The 15,616-nt window shown below is 41.8% G+C and overlaps 1 long non-coding RNA gene across 1 annotated transcript in view; it reads left to right on the top strand.

The window, feature by feature from the left end:
* LOC309651111 overlaps positions 1-15,616 on the top strand; it is a 250,022-nt gene that overhangs the window by 168,002 nt on the left and 66,404 nt on the right. The window lies entirely within an intron of this gene.

Here is a 15,616-nt window from a genome sequence, read left to right as displayed (position 1 = left end):
CTGGGATTTAACATTTGAGAAAAGAAATAAATAGTACCTTTGCAGACCCATATTATACCCCCTGAAGAGAAGTTGAAGAATGACAAATACAGGACCTGACAGATCTGGGTCTACAGAATGTATGGTTGGCCTCTTGTACCACCTCAAATATTTTCTTGCAAAGAGAAGAAATAGTGGAAACCGTCTCTCTGCCACCACAGTGCACCATTTATATCTTAGCGGCATCCTTGACTTGGAAATGAAGAACACATTTTTGACTCTATAGTTCTGATTATTTAGGTGAACAAGCCGAAGCATACAAACTTTGTCTATGATGGTGTTTCTTACCACTTCCTTCTTTAAAAAAAAAAAAAACATTGACTCTTTTCTCATTAACTATCATGTAATAACTTTGGCCATGTGAGATTTTGAAAGGCAACTGGCCGCCTGCCAATGCAGGGGACACGGGTTCGAGCCCTGGTCCGGGAAGATCCCACATGCTGTGGAGCACCTAAGCCCGTGTGCCACAACTACTGAGCCTGCACTCTAGAGCCTGCGAGCCACAACTACTGAGCCTGCGTGCCACAACTACTGAAGCCCGTGCACCTAGAGCCCATGCTCCACAACAGGAGAAGCCACCGCGATGAGAAGCCTGTGCACTGCAATGAAGAGTAGCCCCCACTCGCCGCAACTAGAGAAAGCCCGTGCGCAACAAGGAAGATCCAATGCAGCCAAAAATAAATAATAAATAAAATTTTTTTAAAAAAAGAAAGGCAACTGAATCCCCTTCCAATATTCACCCCCATCCCCCTCTCCAAAAAAAGTGAGCAAGATAGCCCATTATGTCAGGAGAATTCACATTAATGGGAAATGTTAATGGGAATTAAATCATATTTGTGAAAGTACCTTCAAAAATATGAGTTGATTATTATCATGTCCCAGAAAATGGAAGCCCAAGTGATCACTTTCAGCTTGAGGAGTAAGGGAAGGCAATTATGAGACAGAAAGGAGGACATCCTGCAAAGAGTCAAAACCAGACAGAAGAGAAGGCTCCTGCAGGGAGCTGCACAGGCATAGTCTCAGCATTCTGGGGTACTATTTGTGCAAAGATCAGCATCTCAACAACAGCTCCACCAGGGATCAGAGACATAGCTGGGACCGAGCTGGGATTTCAGGCTGGGATGCCCCAGACCCAAACTAATGAGTACACGTTTCCTGCCCAAGTGCTCAGAGATCCTGGCATAAGATTGAAGAACTGGGTACCATCCATCCTGGTTAACATCCACCAAAAACACTTTCTCCTTGAGCCGTGAGACTGGGATCAGGTTATTTTTCTTTTTGTTTTAATTTACTTGTTACTTTCATCCTGAATTTGTGCTTTACATATAGCACGTGATCTTAGTGCTTATGATCACTTACTTATTTAGTAATGAACATAACAAAAATATTCTAAACTTGCTATTTTGAAATAATTGTCTTCTTTGTACCATGACTCTATTTTGTAGGGTTTTCAATTTGTAAAAGATTTGATTATTCTACATCATGGCTGTACCTATGGAAGTATTTATCAATGGTTCCTGCCCTCAAGTCTATAATAAATACTCCCCCAAATCTAGCAGTTTATCCAAAAGTTTCCTTAAAACTAACCTAAAAGTTGCTCTCCCTACAAAATACATCTGGAATGTGACTACCTCTCACTACCTCCAGCAGTGCTGTTGGAATCAAGCCACCTCGCCTCCTGTTCCCCGTTTCCCTCTGTGCCTTTCTTCCTTCACAGGGCTGCTGGAACAGTCTCTTTAAAACATTAGTGGGATATTTCCTGCCACTGCTGCCAACCACCCACTTCCAGCCAGTCTATCTCATTCAGAATAAAGATTGGAATCTTTACCGTGGTACACAGGTCCTGCACTTGGGATTTTTTTTAATTGAAAATATAGTTGATTTACAATATTGTGTTAATTTCTGCTGTACAGCAGAGTGAGTCAGTTATACATAAATATTGGATGGGCCAAAAAGTGCGGTCGGTTTTAAGTAAAAATAAAAGACACACTTTTCATTTTCACCAAGAACTTTGTTGAACAACATATTCACTAACCAAACTTTTTGGCCAACCCAGTATATATATTCATTTTTATTTTCTTTTCCATTATGGTTTATCACAGGATATTAAATATAGTTCCCTGTTCTATACAGTAGGACCTTTTTATTTATGCATTCTATATATACTAGTTTGCATCTGCTAATCCCAAACTCCCCCTCCATCCTTCCCCCAACCCTCCTCCCCACCTTGGCAACCACATGTGTGTTCTCTCTGTTTGTGAGTCTGTTTCTGTTTCATAGATAAGTTCATTTGTGTCATATTTTAGATTCCACATATAAGTGATATAGTATGGTATTTGTCTTTCTCTTTCTGACTTAACTTCACTTACTATGATAATCTCTAGGTCCATCCATGTTGCTGCAAATGGCATTATTTCATTCCTTTTTATGGCTGAGTAATATTCCATTGTATATATGTACAACATCTTCTTTATCCATTCATCTGTCGATGGACATTTAGGTTGTTTCCATGCCTTGGCTATTGTGAATAGTGCTGCTATGAAGATAGGGGTGCATGTATCTTTTTGAATTATAATTTTCTCCAGATATATGCCCAGGAGTGGGATTGCTAGATTATATGGTAACTCTATTTTTAGTTTTTTAAGGAACCTCCATACTGTTCTCCATAGTGGCTGCACCAGTTTACATTCCCACCAATAGTGTAGGAGGGCTCCCTTTTCTCCACACCCTCTCCAGCATTTGTTGTTTGTAGACTTCTTAATGATGGCCATTCTAACTGATGTGAGGTGGTATCTCATTGTAGTTTTGATTTACATTTCTCTAATAATTAGTGATGTTGAGCAGCTTTTCATGTGCCTCTTGGCCATCTGCCTGTCTTCTTTGGAGAAATGTCTATTTAGGTCCTACACTTGGGATTCAGTGCTCTGCTGTTGATGTCTTGAAATATTAATAATTTTATCTTTGAACTTGAATTTTGTAAGTGAGCATCAGTGAGACGGTGGAACTCAGCTCAGGGCTGGGAGCCTCGGCTCATGCAGAATCCTACCTCCCATCACTTCCCTGCCCCGCCAGGATTGGTTTTGGCTGCCCAGTCCCTATTCCCTGGTGTCCCAGGCCCCACTGGCCTCCTACTCCCGCCCCTGACACATGACCGCTGATGCCTTACACCCAGGGTGGTGACCAGGTCAGGTGTCAGGCTTGACAGTGAGAGTCCCGCGTTGTGCCATGACCCTCGACACCCCCCGGCAAGTCCTGGACTGGGCGGGCATCCACAGCACTTTGACAGATGATAGGTGGTGATGGGGGTGGTGGGCAGTGGGGCAAGCCTTTCACTCACCCCTTATTCAGGTACCAGGCATGTCCTAAAGCAGCAGTTGCCAAACTTTGGGGCCACCCGTCCACCATGGAGTGGTTCCATGGGAAGGGGAGACTGACTTCTGACTTCCCCTCCCCCAGCCAGAATAGGGCATATTGGTAGTCCCATGGTTGGCAGGAGAAGGAACCCTACAGCCAGTGGGCCTTGTGCATACTGAGTAGCAGGGCAGCAACCCCAGGCACCCATGAGGGTCTGCAGTCACCCCTGAGGATCCCCATAGCCAAGGAAGTGGAATATAAATAGCAAATAAAATCACCATGAGGGGTTGAGAAAGACCGTGAAAGAAAGGAAAAAGGTTTATATTTTAGTACTTATAAAATCGTTTTTTTTTTTTTTTACTGCTCTTCAAATAAAGGACCCTGCATTTGCATTCTGCACTGGGCCTCCTAAATTTTGTAGCCAGCCCTGCCTTTGCAGGGTCAGTCCCGGCTGGCCTCTCCAGCTTCACCTCCTCCACCCTCTCCCTCCCACACTCCACTCAGCCAGCCCAGAGCTCTTGCAGAGAACATGCCAAGCTCAGTCCTGCCACTTGGCCTGTACCTTGATGTTTCCTCTGCTGGGAACACTGTTTCCCCAGATCTCTCCGTGGTCACGTCCTCATTTTGATTTTTTCCTCAAATGTCACCTCCTGATCCTAATCCCAACTGATCACCACCTTTCCTGTTCACCCCATGAAAATGCCTCTCCATGCTAATCACTCATTATCTCCAGACTCAGCCTTATTTTTTCTCTAAACCCTTAAAGCTGGCCAACATATGTTAGATATGTGCTTTTTAAAAAATTACTTGTTTTTCTCACTAGAATGCATATTCTGTGAGGTCAGGGACCTTTTGGTGTTCATCTCTTTATCTTCAGTGACTAGAATGGTGCCAAGTATACAATCGGTATTTAATAAGTGTGTGTTAATGAATGAATGAACTAACCTATATATCCGTCATTCTGCATTCCTCTTGCTCATATATCCCTTTAGAGGAGGGAGAAAACCAGCTCCTAAAGAGAGAGCCTCCCCAAACTGAGGCCTTGTATCCATGCAGTTATTTGTTAAAAAGTACATTGACCATATACAGTGATTTGTCAATGCCTGTTTTGTGTGAGGCTCTATGTTAGACCCTATGGAGAAGACTCCGTATTAAGACCATTCTCATTTTTCATTCATCAGAATTGTTTAGAACAGTCAGTTAATTTTCTAATGCTTCCCTTCCATCACTCAAATTCTGAATTCACATCATCCTAGGTTCTCTATACACTTGCTATAAGAATAGGGCAGAGTGATATTTTTCAATTTGGGGATGGAACTTTTGGTTTTCAATTACAACAACTTCTTTTTTTAATGTATCATCCACAGAACTCTGTCCTCTGGTGCCATTTCGGAGTTACCACCAAAATGCTGCACATATTTTTCAGGAAGGGAATGCCCAAACTCTGTCTGTCTGGGGTAATAATGCCATTAAACTTGGCTCCTTTGTTCCTTTTTAATGCTGTGACAAGTGCCTTCCCAGTGGCCTCATTTTCGCTTGGCGCTCCTCCAGCAGGCTCTATCCACCATTGTGGATGTCTGCCCCTGGGAAGGAGCCCGAGCCGGGACCCAAATTCCCTCTGAGCACCTACTTGGCATCCCGTGCTCTCCAGCCCCTCTCTGCATGTTTCCTTGGCATTAGCTGGTACTGGCACAAGGCGGTGCTTGCAATGAAATTAGTAAATGACACCAGCAGCCTCTTCCAGAACCTCCGTGATTCCTTTAAATGGACATGACCCTTCCCTCACCCCACTGGCGCCACATAAGCCAACACCCCCAAGTTTGGAAGCATGGATTCCACTCGGTGCTTCCCACTGTTTACAGCTTCCTGGCCAAATTTTCAAGCCCTGTGAACTTGTTTTCATCCAAGTCAACTGAATCCAGTTTAGCAGGAAACATTTCATGACGTAAAGGAGATCTCCAAATATGTGTTGCCCTCTGCCAGAGCTGGACTAATTCTTTTTTTTTTTACATCTTTATTAGAGTATAATTGCTTTACAATGGTGTGTCAGTTTCTGCTTTCTAACAAAGTGAATCAGTTATACATGTGTCCCCATATCTCTTCCCTCTTGCATCTCCCTCCCTCCCACCCTCCCTATCCCACCCCTCTAGGTGGTCACAAAGCACCGAGCTGATCTCCCTGTGCTATGCGGCTGCTTCCCACTAGCTATGTGTTTTACCTTTGGTAGTGTATATATGTCCATGCCACTCTCTCACTTTGTCCCAGCTTACCCTTCCCCCTCCCCGTATCCTCAAGTCCATTCCCTAGTAGGTCTGAATCTTTATTCCCATCTTCCCCCTAGGTTCTTCTGACCATTTTTTTTTTTCTTTTTTCTTTTTAGATTCCATATATATGTTAGCATACGGTATTTGTTTTTCTCTTTCTGACTTACTTCACTTTGTATGACAGTCTCTAGGTCCATCCACCTCACTACAAATAACTCAATTTCGTTCCTTTTTATGGCTGAGTAATATTCCGTTGTATATATGTGCCACATCTTCTTTATCCATTCGTCTGTCGATGGGCATTTAGGTTGCTTCCATGACCTGGCTATTGTAAATAGTGCTGCAATGAATATTGGGGTGCATGTGTCTTTTTGAATTATGGTTTTCTCAGGGTATATGCCCAGTAGTGGGATTGCTGGGTCGTATGGTAGTTCTATTTTTAGTTTTGTAAGGAACCTCCATACTGTTCTCCATAGTGGCTGTATCAATTTACATTCCCACCAACAGTGCAAGGGGATTCCCTTTTCTCCACACCCTCTCCAGCATTTATTGTTTGTAGATTTTTTGATGATGGCCATTCTGACTGGTGTGAGATAATATCTCATTGTAGTTTTGATTTGCATTTCTCTAATTATTAATGATGTTGAGGATCCATTCATGTGTTTGTTGTCAATCTGTATATCTTCTTTGGAGAAATGTCTATTTAGGTCTTCTGCCCATTTTTGGATTGGGTTGTTTGTTTTTTTGATATTGAGCTGCATGAGCTGCTTGTAAATTTTGGAGATTAATTCTTTGTCTGTTGCTTCATTTGCAAATATTTTCTCCCATTCTGAGGGTTGTATTTTCGTCTTGTTTATGGTTTCCTTTGCTGTGCAAAAGCTTTGAAGTTTCATTAGGTCCCATTTGTTTATTTTTGTTTTTATTTCCATTTCTCTAGGAGGTGGGTCAAAAAGGATCTTGCTGTGATCTGTGTCATAGAGTATTCTGCCTATGTTTTCCTCTAAGAGTTTGATGGTGTCTGGCCTTATGTATGGTGTTAGGGAGTGTTCTAATTTCATTCTTTTACATGTAGCTGTCCAGTTTTCCCAGCATCACTTATTGAAGAGGCTGTCTTTTCTCCACTGTATATTCTTGCCTCCTTCATCAAAGATAAGGTGACCATATGTGCGTGGGTTTATCTCTGGGCTTTCTATCCTGTTCCATTGATCTATATTTCTGTTTTTGTGCCAGTACCATACTGTCTTGATTACTGTAGCTTTAGAGTATAGTGTGAAGTCAGGGAGCCTGATTCCTCCAGCTACATTTTTCTTTCTCAAGATTGCTTTGGCTATTCGGGGTCTTTTGTGTTGCCATACAAATTGTGAAAGTTTTTGTTCTAGTTCTGTGAAAAATGCCATTGGTAGTTTGATAGGGATTGCATTGAATCTGTAGATTGCTTTGGGTAGTATAGTCATTTTCACAATGTTGATTCTTCCAATCCAAGAACATGGTATATCTCTCCATCTATTTGTATCATCTTTAATTTCTTTCATCAGTGTCTTATAGTTTTCTGCATACAGGTCTTTTGTCTCTGTAGGTAGGTTTATTCCTAGGTATTTTATTCTTTTTGTTGCCATGGTAAATGGGAGTGTTTCCTTAATTTCTCTTTCAGATTTTTCATCATTAGTGTATAGAAATGCAAGAGATTTCTGTGCATTAATTTTGTATCCTGCTACTTTACCAAATTCACTGATTAGCTTTAGTAGTTTTCTGGTAGCATCGTTAGCATTCTCTATGTATAGTATCATGTCATCTGCAAACAGTGACAGCTTTACTTCTTCTTTTCCAATTTGGATTCCTTTTATTTCTTTCTCTTCTCTGATTGCTGTGGCTAAAACTTCCAAAACTAGGTTGAATAATAGTGGTGAAAGTGGGCAACCTTGTCTTGTTCCTGATCTTAGTGGAAAGGTTTCAGTTTTTCACCATTGAGGATGATGTTGGCTGTGGGTTTGTCATATATGGCCTTTATTATGTTGAGGAAAGTTCCCTCTATGCCTACTTTCTGGAGGGTTTTTATCATAAACGGGTGTTGAATTTTGTCGAAAGCTTTCTCTGCATCGATTGAGATGATCATATGCTTTTTCTCCTTCAATTTGTTAATATGGTGTATCACGTTGATTGATTTGCGTATATTGAAGAATCCTTGCATTCCTGGGATAAACCCCACTTGATCATAATGTATGATCCTTTTAATGTGCTGTTTGATTCTGTTTGTTAGTATTTTGTTGAGGTTTTTTGCATCTATGTTTATCAGTGATATTGGCCTGTAGTTTTCTTTCTTTGTGACATCTTTGTCTGGTTTTGGTATCAGGGTGATGGTGGCCTCGTAGAATGAGTTTGGGAGTGTTCCTCCCTCTGCTATATTTTGGAAGAGTTTGAGAGGGATAGGTGTTAGCGCTTCTCTAAATGTTTGATAGAATTCACCTGTGAAGCCATCTGGTCCTGGGCTTTTGTTCGTTGGAAGATTTTTAATCACAGTTTCAATTTCAGTGCTTGTGATTGGTCTGTTCATATTTTCTATTTCTTCCTGGTTCAGTCTCGGAACGTTGTGCATTTCTAAGAATTTGTCCATTTCTTCCAGGTTGTCCATTCTATTGGCAAATAGTTGCTTGTAGTAATCTCTCATGATCCTTTGTATTTCTGCCGTGTCAGTTGTTACTTCTCCTTTTTCATTTCTAATTCTATTGATTTGAGTCTTCTCCCTTTTTTTCTTGATAAGTCTGGCTAATGGTTTATCAATTTTGTTTATCTTCTCGAAGAACCAGCTTTTTGGGCTAATTCTTTTGAAATCAGGCCACTTCATGATTCCTGCTGTTATTTGAAGACAAAATGAGTAAAGAAAGATCAATCACCAATCCTGTGGGAAGACAGGAGGTAGCATTCTTGTTTCCCTGCTGGCTTTTATAGTGTCTTCCAATGAAACAGACTGTTGGCTTGGGGCCATTGATAAGGTAAACAAGAATCTCATAAATAAGTCAATTAAAAAAATAAATCCATGGCAAGAAAAAGCAGACTAATCTATATGAGAAAGTAACCACCCAAAGGACCAGAGTCCAATTTGCTCCATTACTTTCTGAAGTCATCAAATGACTACTATTTAATTCTCAAATAAGACAGTATAGTAGAACCTAAATCTTCTCTTTGAGCAATCTCACTGTGGGACCTGTCTTGTAGGAGGTTAGGATCACTCTTATAGGCCATTCTATTAATGCCTAATTGGTTGGTAATCACAGGCTGAGTGTCTGGGAGAATCCCCTTACCAGCTGCCCTGTATGTTCACACCACTGGTCACAAGGGGGATGAGAACACAGAGTACAAATTGCAAAGGTACCGCACCGCAATAGAACAACCAGTTCAACAGGTGTGATCCACTCACAGAGGTATCTTGTTTAAGAGCCCTGCGGTAGGAAAAACAGGAGACTGGTGATTACCCCTGGCATTCCTGCCAACACTTGAACATTCACAATGTTTCTTCACTCACCCAGATGGGATAGGTGGCATCTGTATAATTCTGTGCAAGAGAAAACCTCAGTAAAGGAAAAGAACAATGTTGACCTAAGAATAAGCAGATTGGAATTTCACTTGGTTCCTGTGTTTATCAGGATCCTAATTTCCTGAGCACATAGCTGTATGCTAATGGTCATACTTTTTTTTGCTATGATCCCTAGACCACAGGTTTGATTTGGCCTATTAAGAATAAAGTTGCCACCAGTGTCCACTTGAACCCTTCTTAAAACCTGGGGCAGTGACATAAGTTGGCTGGGAAATCCATAACTTTGTAGGTCTCACACTTTCTGATGATGCCTTTATCTTGCCTTTTATTTTTAACGACATTCTCATCCCCTCCCCAGTACCTTAGAGATGCATAATTCCTCCAGCCAGCTACCTTTCACAACAGAATCTGGCATTTAACTGATGTGAGCTTTGCTTACAAGTTGTGTGTATGTATGGATGTTCTTGGGGTTTGTGCATTTGCATCGGGGCTGGGGCGGCAGACAGAGGAGGCAGGGATGGGCAGGGTCATTGGCAGTGTGCCTTGTGTGTGAGAGGGCCTGTTCCTGTAATGTAATTCTCTCTGCTCATTAATCATAGCCGCGCTCACTATTCAAACTCTGCTTTTCCCCTAATGAGTGTTAAGTAAGATATTTTCCATCCTAACATGAGCAATTAAGTTTCGAGTTGTTTATATATCCTTGTTTTCACCTCATTTTATTGGAAAAGGGGAATGATGTGGAATCTAGTTCAGGGATCAAAACAATTGTGTTAATTAAGACATGCACTCAGTGGCAAAGCTAAAAACTGGAAGTGGAAAACTTGCTTTCACTGTCTTCTGCTGTAATCATTTAGAGTGTAGAAAAATATTAAGCAGTACGTATCAATATAAGATTAAATTCAGTAAAGTGTTAATGACACTAAACATCTTTTTTATAGACAGAAACTTTGTAAGAGATTCAAAGTAGACTCATTTAGAGTGAGTATGTCCTCAGTCTATCCATCACACCAAACAGTGCATTTGTACCACCCCTTTTCCAAACACAAGTTCCAGCTCTATCTTTTTTTCTTTATTGGTCACAATGTTTTCCTGCTGACATGAATTTTTAAAAGTTTGGATCTGTTCTGCCTCAGTAATTTCAACACCTGTTTTATTTCTTCTTTTCCTACCATGAAATATTTTACTGATCTGAGGGTCTCTGGTATCTCTGTATCCAACATGGAGAAGTAATGGAGATCCAAATAACCAAAGCACTGAAACCCTGGAGGGCAGCTCAATCGACAAGGTCTTCTTTTAAGTGCGATTACTATTTTGGATCTTTGTTGTGGTTTCATCACTTTAGAGTGACCCATCCATCGTCTGCAGCAGTTTTCCAGCATCAAACTGACCCAAAAACACTGACCCAGCCACTGCCAGATGGGAAGGCTTATGCCTTTTTTCCTCTTAGAGAGAAGAATTTGAGATTAGATGCTATGGGAAGAACACGATTATTGTTCTTCCAAAGTGTACAGGTCATTGTGTATATTTCTCCAGAAGTGTTTGTACCAGTCCATGGCTTCAACCCAAAATGCTTCCTGTCAGCCTGAAAGAACAAGTTAGCAAGCTACTTAGGACTTCTGAGACATATGCTTTTCTGAGCATCTCATTCTCAACTTGACCTGTGGTCAATTTTGAAATTTAACCTACTTTTTTTAAGGTACTTTTTTTTAGATTAGGGACTAAGATGAAAGGGCTACATTGGGTTGGATAAAATGTGTAAAGAACAGGGATGATTTTGATTTACTTGTTGAGGAAACCGTGTCCAAGGCTTCATAGAGAGTTATGACAAGGATGATAATCACAAGCTGTACATTTTCTTTGAGCACCAGGCAAAAGTAATGGATTAACTTTTAGCTGAAAACAACCTAAAAATAAGCAAGAACTTTCTTACTTTAACTTGTCAGCCTTTTAATTATGTTAAAGATAAATTTCCCCTTCGTTATTTAGAAAAATAGATATCTGTATTCTTTTCTCTTCAGTCATTTCTCAACTTAAGAAGATAAACTGAAGGACTTTTCAATTTTCTCTTCTGCTAACCCCAAGAAATACTCCTACTATTGCCACTGCTGAGTTTCAGAAGCAAGTAAAAAATAACAAGGACCCTGAGCTGACATAGGCAGACGCCCCTTCCACCAGCTCCCTGGCTAATTCTAACAATTGGGACCTTTCTCTGGATGGGATTTGGGAGTTTCACTGTCCTGAGCAAATAGCTCCCAGCCTGAGCTGTAGAGCTGACCTGGAGAAACACTAGTTTCCATCCTCTTTCACCATTGTTATGAACAGACAGTAAAATAAGTTCAGGCCAGTTCTTGAAACCTAGCATTTTAAGGCACTTCACTCACAGTTGAGGCCCTCAGATTTCATCACACCGCAGTTGGGTGGCAGAAGGTCAATATACAGCTGTTTTTAGGAATAAAGGATGCTGAGCCCTTGGAAATTGCAGACTATTTACTGTTGTCCCGTGGTAATTGTGGGAAGAGTTTTGGAAGATCTTCTGAGAAATCCAGTGTAGTAAGAAAGGAGAGGAAAAGCCACAATTTGAATAAAGGAAACCCAGGAGGGCTACAGGAAGTAAAGAAAGGATGGGAGTCCCTCTCCCTTGTGACAGGGGCTTCAAATAGCCAGGCTTTCTGGTACTCACTGAGAAGTCCTCAGGCTTTGGACAATCCTTCAACAGCTTTGTTCAGTTCAGCAGACAGAGACATGTTCTGGGTACCACACTAGCTTCCGGTGATACAATCATGAATTATATCCAGTACCCCTCCTCGCGTGACTTATATTCTACATGAGGCAACAGGTGTGTCAACAAGGATTTCAATAATCATTCTTTCCCTTCTCTCTCCCCCGGCTAAGTCCAGCTTGACCTTCCGGGTACAGCTTACTTGTCACCTCATCAGCAGAAAGCTCCCTTGACCTCATTCACTGAGCTTCGTCTGTCTGTGTTTCTATTTCATAGCACTTTTCACATTTGTCACTTAAGAATTTATTTGTGTAAATATTTTCTAACACACATCTCCTCCATAAAGGACACGATCTGGTTTTAGGGCAAAGCGTGGCACACAGTAGATGTTTAAAAGTAAACTTGATGAATGAGTGAATGAATGAGATGCATTAAAAGCAATGATGGGAGTATGCAGGGGACACTATTATGAGCACAAAACAGGGGACCTCACCCCTGCCAAGAAGCTCAAGAAAAGTGTCCTGAGGAAAAGAGCTGATCTGAAATCTTGAAGGGATGTTCACCAGGCAAGAAAAGAGGGAAGAGGTCCACCCAACTGTGAAAGCAGCACAATAAATCCCAGAAGCATGAAATGGCTGTACTGTGGGAACAATTACAAGTGAGGCAGCATTACTTGCAGGACATGTATGGTAGGGAGGGCATAGCAGGAAAAGAACATGGAAGACTTTGTAAGTCATGCCCAAAAAGCTTTGACTTTCTCTATAGGCACTGTGGAGCTTTGAAGAGTTTTAAGTCAAGAAGTAACATAGTCACACTGGCTCAGAGCAGGGTGTCAGAGTCTGAGCAGGGCGGGGGGCTTCTCTGTAGCGGCACCTGGGGCAGGTCATCTCAGCTGGAGAGCAAACATGTTAGGATAGTGAAAACAATTTTCCCTCAGATGGTTTAGGGGGAAAAAAGGTCTTGTACTAAGCTTTGTACAACCTTTCTGTAAGTTTGAGCTATTTCAAAATAACACTGCTTTCAAAAACTTTTTCTGAAAGGCCAGTAACTTACAGGTGCTTGTCTATGAATTTGAGCTAAATCATAGACGTTATCACACACACTTAAAGACTCTTAAGTGTAGAAAATATTTGCTTATTATTTATTATTTTTATTTTTTGGCTGTGTTGGGTCTTCGTTTCTGTGTGAGGGCTTTCTCTAGTTGCGGCGAGTGGGGGCCACTCTTCATCGCGGTGCGCGGGCCTCTCTTGTTGCGGAGCACAGGCTCCAGACGCGCAGGCTCAGTAGTTGTGGCTCACGGGCCCAGTTGCTCCGCGGCATGTGGGATCTTCCCAGACCAGGGCTCGAACCCGTGTCCCCTGCATTGGCAGGCAGATTCTCAACCACTGCGCCACCAGGGAAGCCCCCAAATATTTGCTTATTATATTTTGAATTCTGTCTGTACAAAAAATGAAAAGGAAAGAAAAAGGAAAAGAAGGAAAAAAGAAAGAAGAGAAAAAGAAAAGCCTTAGCATCCAAGCTGTAGATACTTAGATAGTCCCAGGAAAGGCTCGGTCCCTGGGTTTTGTCTTATCAAGTGAGATCAGTCTTCATTTCCTATTTCTATCCCTCAGATTCATTCGTTCAGTTACCGAACCGTGACAGCCCTTCCATGTGCCCAGAGCTGCGCTAGGTATCAGGGACACAGTGGAGGGGTGGGGAGAGCGAGTCCCCTACCTCTGAGGAAGTTTGGTGTTGTTGCTTCATTAAACCATAACAATAGCATCTGAAAAAGTCCCCCAAGTTGCCAAATGGAGCCCTTCGTGCTGAGTGATTCCAGACTAGCAAAGCTCTTCCCACAGACACCTACAGTGCTGCCCGCCCCCTCATACTTTCAGCCCTTCCAGGACCACTGTCACTATCAACTCCTTTATTCTGCTTTATTCATATCACTTCTTCATCTCACCCTGTGAGAACGAAGACATTGGTTTTTTACTGGTGTATTTCCAGCCCCTAAACGTTAGCTGACACATGAGGGCTCAGTAGATATTTGTGAATGAGTGAATGAATGAATTAGTGCTATAAACGGAGAAGGACAGGATGCTTGGGAATGCAAAGTTGGACCCTATGTATGCCTGGGGCAAGGAGGAGTGAAGGACAGGCTTTCCTGAGGAAGTAACATTTATACAGATACCTAAAAAATCGGTAGGAAATGCCAAGTGGGGCATGTTAAGGTAGGCCTACTATGTGCAGGGGGATCAAGCTGGCCTTGAGTCCATCAGAGGTCACTGCTTTCCTCAGCGTGTCTTTTAGCGACATGCTTCTGTCCTGTGACAGTAGCCCCATCTCTCCCTTCTCTGTTCTCTCTCTACCAAAAGGGTCAATGCTAATCTGACCTGAGAGACAGCTTTTCCTTCTTTTAATCTGGTTGCAGGCCCCCAGGGCTGACAAGGAGTTGTTCCCTACAATATAGGGCTAGGAGGTTGACACAGGGGTTCAGACCCCAGTTACACCACTGACTAGCTGTGTAACCTTAGGCAAGTCTCTTCACCCTCTGAGACTCTTTCCTCACCTAAGAAAATCTGTCTAATTAGAATTATTTCACAGAGTTGGGGCAAAGAGAAATTCATGTGAATATACTTTATTGTCTGCCATTATTTTGACCACCAACCCAGACATATGGCCTGAAATAAAAGATGGCAACCACTGGCAATGAGGGTTGGCTTCGTACACAAAACAACTGCACCCTGTCAATAAAAGACCTAGAGAGAAGATTCAGGTACACACTTAGAGGCTTTCTCTGTTTATCTCTACCTCAGCACAGGTAGACCTACCACGTTTCCTAAGGAGCATGTTTCCTGCCCAACTTTGTGGTGTTCCAGAGCTGCACCCCACAGTCCTCTGATGTAGCCCTTTCTTCATAGTGTAATGTGTAAGAGTGAAGGTGCCTGTGCTTTAATCCTGGAACTAGCATTTACTATCTGCGGTGCCTCAGTTTCCTCCTCTGGAAAAAGATGCTAATTGTACCTACCTCATAGCGTTTTTATGATGATTAAATGAGTTAATGTTTATCAAGTGTGTAGAGGAGTATCTGGCAAACGGGGAGTGTTTAATACATTTTAGCCATTATCCTCTGTAGTCATGTTTCGATACACACCAAGAATTGGCTTGTGCCCTGAAGTTAATTCACCATAGCCCAGGAGAGGTGGCACTGGCACCCACTGCCCCACTGCGGTGCCACAGGGGGAGGGACTGCCCCATTTGAACTTGGAAGGAGGCAATTGTGAAGAATTGGAGTCTTTTGTCCAGAACAGGTGGCTGGGAAGCAGAATACAATGAACCTACTGCTTCATCTGGGCTTCCCCACCTTTACAAGGGAGCTGGCATTTGTCACTCATACAAAGGAGGAGAATAACATTCAAAGATCAATCACCCTACTGTTAAAATTAAAATCATATCAACTTTCTTAGTTATCTCTTATACACTTCTTTGCAAAAGTACTTGAAACTTAATTTATTCAATAGCTGGCCAAAGGGAGAAATGTGACCATTGCAATTTGTGATTCACAAATTATAATAAATGATTATAATAAATCATTATAGTGATTTTAGTGATAATTATAATAAATGTAATAATGGCAGGAATAGAGATGGCTAATATTTATTACATATCTAATGTGGGCATTGTTTTACCATAAGTGCTTTTTTTTTTTTTTAAATAAGTACCTGA

Source organism: Balaenoptera physalus (genome assembly GCF_965194825.1).
Source record: "Balaenoptera physalus genome assembly, chromosome: 2".
Taxonomy (NCBI): Eukaryota; Metazoa; Chordata; class Mammalia; order Artiodactyla; family Balaenopteridae; genus Balaenoptera; species Balaenoptera physalus.
Note: the sequence above shows the minus strand (reverse complement) of the source record. Positions and strands in the feature narration are given on the sequence as shown.